Here is a 6,502-nt window from a genome sequence, read left to right as displayed (position 1 = left end):
TGTGGACTTCTGTAAGTGATCAGAGGGACCATTGTAAATACTACTGTTTTTGATCTCTTGGAATCAGTAAAGTGCCTGTATTTCTGTTCTGAAAACCTGAGTGGCATGTTATTGTTCTGCAGGTGACTCTGGATCACAGGCACACGTAAGAGCTTCCATTTATCATCATCAATCCATAACACCGGGGACCATAGTGTCTCACCCTTGTTTGATGAGAAGTAGGGCATGGATATCCACTGCCTCAGTTTCATTACACACACTAAGTTCAAACCCATAAAACAGTTGGCAGTTCACACAGTAATTGATTGGTAACATATAATAAAAGTTGCTCATAGTTCAACCCACATTTAGTTGCTGTCTCCTTATTTAGCTGATTGGGGAGCAATGTATTTTCACTGTAGTCATTGCTGTTAGAGTAATGCGCACAGCGTAGCAGCAGATGAATGAAGTCAGTTGAGTCCAAGGTCAATACAGCTTCTTACCAAATTAATAATAATAATAATAATAATAATAATAATAAAACTTTATTTATACCCCGCCACCATCTCCCCAACGGGGACTCGGGGCGGCTAACATGGGGCCACGCCCAGAGCAATACAATATAACATATAAAAACAACATATCATAACACAATTAAAAGCAATACAATAGATGATAATAGACATTACATCAAGAAATCAAAAAAAAAAAACAGTAACTCTTAGTAACATTAACAGTAACAGTAACATTAACTCTTTACACACTTCCTGGATGATGCAATACATGCTAGACACAAATTTCATTTAAACACTACTAATACACAAATCCCACATTAACAATTGCAACAGGACTATGGTATCTGCTGGGACTGGGTTCCTGAATTCCTTGTGACTAGTACCAAAATCCATAGATTTTGAAGTTTCATTATATACAGTGGTACGCCTTACATAAAATGGCAAAATCAAAAGTTACTGTACTTTTTGGATTCTGGTTTTCAAACTGTGGTTAGTTGAATCCATGGATGCGGAATCTGCAATGCAGAGGACCAACTGTATCATATCTCTCCGTTGCTCTACCGTGTTTCCCCGAAAATAAGACAGTGTCATATATTAATTTTTGCTCCCAAAGATGCGCTAGGTCTTATTTTCAGGGGATGTCGTATTTTTCCATGAAGAAGAATTCACATTTATTGTTGAACAAAAAAATGAACATTTATTATATACTGTACAGTAGATATCATCACAAACCAGCATAACCAGACAAACTTAATTCTATCAAGAATTTCTTGTTATTACCATTATTTTCATGTACAGCAATCTATGGTACGTACATTTACCAATCCTGAATGCTCTGGGGTTCTGTTTGGCAGGCATAATTCCAAACACAAACTTTGCAAGGTCTTACTTTCGGGGGAGGCCTTATATTTAGCAATTCAGCAAAACCTCTACTAGGTCTTATTTTCTGGGGATGTCTTATTTTCGGGGAAACAGGGAAGTACCAAAATCCATAGATTTTGAAGTTTCATTATATACAGTGGTACGCCTTACATAAAATGGCAAAATCAAAAGTTACTGTACTTTTTGGATTCTGGTTTTCAAACTGTGGTTAGTTGAATCCATGGATGCGGAATCTGCAATGCAGAGGACCAACTGTATCATCTCTCTCCGTTGCTCTATGATTGCGGATGCTTTGCCTTTCTTTCAGAGCACTGAAGTTGTTTTCTGTGCCGTTTTCCAAACTGCCCAAACGGGAGGAAACGTTGCTCGGTCGGGGAGCCTTAACCCCCTGGAGCTGAGTGAGCCATCCTCGCCTGGAATGGAGCCCACCCAGTGAGTTGATGCCCAGGATGAGTTACTTCCACATTTGCTCCTCCACTTCTTCTGGAGTCTCATCCAGGAGATGGAGCAATGACCCCCTGCCACGCTGCTGCCGAGCACCAGATGTTGTTACAAAAGCGAGGGAACAGAGGCAAGCAGCAGGAGAGGTGGGCACTTTGCCAGCTGCCTTCTCCCTTTGCCCTTCGTCGTGTGGGCTCCCCAATTTTTCCGCACTGACAAAAAGGGCCCACCTCTTTGCCCCCCATTCCCTTGCACATCCTCTCTGCCCCCTTCCTTTCAGCTCTCTACTTTTGCACAGAATTATGACACCGCAAGCTGTGTTTACAGCTAAATGCAGTAACTGTTGGCTTTTCTTAATAATCATAGTGGGGTGAGGAATAAAAATATCTCGCCATGCAACAATGGCAAACGCCAACGCTCAAAGAGAGGCAGCAGGCACACCGGCTTCTGGAGAGGGCATCGCACGTTCCACACACCTTGGCAAGGGAAGAGGAAATGCTCACGAAGGGCAGGCACATTCAGAGGAGGAGAGACACAGGCTCATGCTGCCTGCACATTAAGAGCCATGGCTTGTGCAGGATATGAGGATGAGAGTAAGAGTCATGCTCTGATTGTTTCCAAAAATCAGGCCCCCAGAGAACACAGTAAAATCTATACTGCAGTTATAGATTTGTTTTTTTAAACTCTATATCTTGTAATGTAAATGCTATTTAACACATGCATCTTACAATCCAGTGAATGCACTTTGACACCACTTTAACAGCCATGGCTCAATCAGGGGTGGTTCAACCGTTAGGCGAAGTAGGCAGTTGCTGAAGGCGCCATCGTCTGGGGGGCGCAGTTGAGGCACATTCAGGCGCCCAGACTCCAGCTGCAAAAAGAGGGAGAGAAATAATAATATAATCTATATATATAAAAGGGTAATGAAATTTCGGCCTAGGACAAAACAACAAAACTACACATCCCAGAAACACTAAACTTGGCCGCACAACCCCTCATCCATGCCTCTACGTTCATACAACGAAAAGAAAAGAAAAATAAAGTCCTAATTAGAGGGAGAAGAATAATTGTTTTTATCCCATTGCTGCCAGTTCAAAGGCTAAGTTCCACCCACTTGGTCTCCTAGCAACCCACTCAGCCCAGGGGACAGGCAGAGTTAGGCCTCACTTAGGCCTCTTCCCCACTGCCTATAAAATACAGATGATCAGATTTGAACTGGATTATATGGCAGTGTAGACTCAAGGCCCTTCCACACAGCTATATAACCCATTTATAATCTTATATTATCTGCTTTGAACTGAATTATCTTGACTCCACACTGCCATGTAATCCACTTCAGTGTGCAGTCGGACACAACTGGACTTAATGTCAGGAGAAAACCTTTACCCTTTACCTTAACTACCACCAATTCCTCAATACTTTATTTCTCATACCACCATACTTCGCCACAGCAACGCGTGGCCGGGCACAGCTAGTAAATAATAAAACTTTATTTATATACCGCCCTATCTCCCGGATGGGACTCAGGGCGGTTTCCAATCATAAAAACAACACAAACATTACATAACACATTATTAAGCAAAGTAAAATAATACAATTATAGCAATAAATAACACTTACATGACCTGATCAAGGGGATGGGAACCATAAACCCATAAGATCCGCTTCTTTCCTCCCCAAAGCAGTGGCCCCTTTCCTTCTTGCAAGGAGCCCGGTGCTTTGGAGAAGGAAATGCCGCTTCCCTCCTGGCCAAAGCCCCAAAGCCCTTCCTTGCAGCGAGGAAGGAGGCCGGGGCTGGACGAGGAGAGAAGCTGTGAGTGACTGGTTTGGGAGGGGGGCAGAAATACTGCTTGCTTACACTTCAAAATTACCTAGGGCCGGCTCTGGAAATGCTATGGAAAGGTGGGTGCTGTAGTCTGACAAGGTCTGCCAAAGAGTGATGGTGTATCACCCAACTAGGTATGGTCTTGCTTTTATTTCCTGGGTGGTTTCTTGTGAAAGGTAGATAAAATATCATGGGAGCTGTCAAGTGGTTGAGCTGCAGAGTGAATGAGAGAAGGAGGGAAAAGGGTGTGGGGCCGGGCTGTGGTGCAGGCTGTTGAGCTGCTGCAATAAATCACTCTGACCATGAGGTCATGAGTTCGAGGCCAGCCCGTGGCGGGGTGAGCACCCATAAATTAAAAATTAAAAATAGCCCCTGCTCGTTGCTGACCTAGCAACACGTAAGATAGTTGCATCTATCAAGTAGGAAATAAGGTATCACTTATAAAAGTGGAAGGCAAGTTTAACTAATTTATGACTTGGAATGAGGAAGTGCCATCAGAGTGGATAATAATAATAATTATTATTATTATTATTTTATTATTATTATTATTTTATTCTTATACCCCGCCCCATCTCCCCGAAGGGACTCGGGGCGGCTTACATGGGGCCAAGCCTGAATAGAACAATAAAAACAAGACAATTAACCAATAAAACCAATAATCAAACCATAAAAACAAGTCATAAAAACCACATACAAGATAAAATGTTAAAATCATGAATAAGATGATGGATGATGAAGCAGCTGCTCCCCCCTGTGGCCAGAATAGAACATCCCCCTCAGGAGAAGGTTAAATTGCCTCTGCGTCTGTCTGTCTCAGTCTCTGTTTGATGTGTTTATGGGCATTGAATGTTTGCCCTATGTCTGTATAATGTGATCCGCCCTGAGTCCCTTTCGGGGTGAGAAGGGCGGAATATAAATACTGTAAATAAATAAATAAATAAATAAATAAAGGGTGCTCTGTGTTCCAATTAAGCTTCCCTGTACATTTGGAGGAATAAGAGCAGCTGCTTTCCATTGCTTGGTCCAGACAGACCAGTGGAGAAGGAGGGTGTGAGTATATCTCACAGAACAGGGAAGGGAACAACCTTCATTCATTCTTTGCCCACATCTCAAAGAGATGCACACCCCCAAACTCCAGTCCATGAAGTTTTAAGCATGCAAATGCCTTGAAGTCCAAGATGTCTCCAAGCACCCTTGGGTCCTACCACTCAAAATCCTTCCTTCAGGGGCCGACAAGGCTTGAGCAGAGGAGGCTTGCTGTCAAAATGGTGCTTTTGAAAAAGGCAGATGAAAAATGAAGCTGATGGAACAGCACAGAAGCTGATGGAACAGCAGAAATTGTGCCGGACTTGCTGCCCTTATTGAGTCTCTGGAACAAGCCGATTGTGAATTCCTGCATAGGAAGGTCGGGTTGAACTAGATGGTACTTGTGGTCTCTTCCAACTCTGGGAAGACCAGGGATGTGATACCTTTCCTTCTTAGTCTTGTGGGAGATGAACGAGAGACATGTAAAATATTAAATCTCACAATACAAGACCTTGGCCAGTTGTTGAATGCTGAGGCAACACACCAGCAAATCCCATTGGTTTAATGGGGATGAAGAATAGGATTTTGGCCGGTGTGTCTTTCTTTCTCTGACTCAACCCTATGGCCTTCCCTGGAGAAATGTGGACAAAGCTGTCTACTAGGCATGTCCGATCGATGAAAAAAATGTTTCAATTCTCGTTTCTAAAGTAGGGTTTAGGTCTACGGACAACGCTGGCTCTTCAGCTTAGAAATGGAGATGAGCACCAAGCCCCAAAGTCAGACACGACTGGACTTAAGGTCAGGGGAAACCTTTACCTTTATATATATGTATATATATATATACACACACATACATACATACATACAGTAGAGTCTCACTTATCCAAGCCTCGCTTATCCAAGCTTCTGGATAATCCAAGCCATTTTTGTAGTCAATGTTTTCAATATATCGTGATATTTTGGTGCTAAATTCGTAAATACTGTCATTACAACATAACATTACTGCATATTGAACTACTTTTTCTGTTAAATTTGTTGTATAACATGATGTTTTGGTGCTTAATTTGTACAATCATAACCTAATTTGATGTTTAATAGGCTTTTCCTTAATCCCTCCTTATTATCCAAGATATTCGCTTATCCAAGCTTCTGCTGGCCCGTTTAACTTGGATAAGTGAGACTCTACTGTATATATATATATACACAGAGAGAGGCCAGCAGAACGTTGGATAAGCAAAAATGTTGGATAATAAGGAGAGATTAAGGAACAGCCTATTAAACATCAAATTAGGTTATGATTTCACAAATTAAGCACCAAAACATCACGTTTTACAACAAATTGACAGAAAAAGCAGTTCAATACACAGTAACAATATGTAGTAATTGCTGTATTTACGAATTTAGCACCAAAACATTGCAATGTCTTGAAAACATTGACTACAAAAAACATTGGCTACAAACCAATTGACTACAAATAAAGAAAGAATGACACAAAATGAACGCATAGTGACAACATTGTTGGAAATTAAATCGGTAAAAGGTTCAGTCCTTGCTGCTTAGAGAAACAGACGTGGATCCAGGAGGAAGGCAGACTGTGTTGGATAATTCGGAATGTTGGATAAGCAAAAGTTGGATAAGTGAGAGTCTACTGTAATCCAGAGTTGGAAACTGTTATGGGTGCATTAAGGTTGTTTTTTTTGGGGGGGGGGAGGTGCTAATAAATACACACACACACACAGATATACAGTAGAGTCTCACTTATCCAACGTTCGTTTATCCAACGTTCTGGATTATCCAACGCATTTTTGTAGTCAATGTTTTCAATACATTGTGA

General features: G+C 41.7%; 1 long non-coding RNA gene across 1 annotated transcript; it reads right to left on the bottom strand.

Annotated features, from left to right (window-relative positions):
- Nucleotides 1-508: 508 nt before the first annotated feature.
- Nucleotides 509-5,700, bottom strand: LOC134294040 (uncharacterized). Its single transcript, XR_010001019.1, has 2 exons — nucleotides 3,438-5,700; nucleotides 509-2,688 (listed from the first exon to the last, which is right to left on the bottom strand). It is a non-coding gene; the product is annotated as an uncharacterized LOC134294040 (long non-coding RNA).
- Between the last annotated feature and the right edge of the window lie 802 nt (nucleotides 5,701-6,502).

This window comes from Anolis carolinensis, unplaced genomic scaffold (genome assembly GCF_035594765.1).
Source record: "Anolis carolinensis isolate JA03-04 unplaced genomic scaffold, rAnoCar3.1.pri scaffold_12, whole genome shotgun sequence".
In the NCBI taxonomy this organism is placed as follows: domain Eukaryota; kingdom Metazoa; phylum Chordata; class Lepidosauria; order Squamata; family Dactyloidae; genus Anolis; species Anolis carolinensis.
This window is presented reverse-complemented; position numbering and strand designations above follow the sequence as displayed.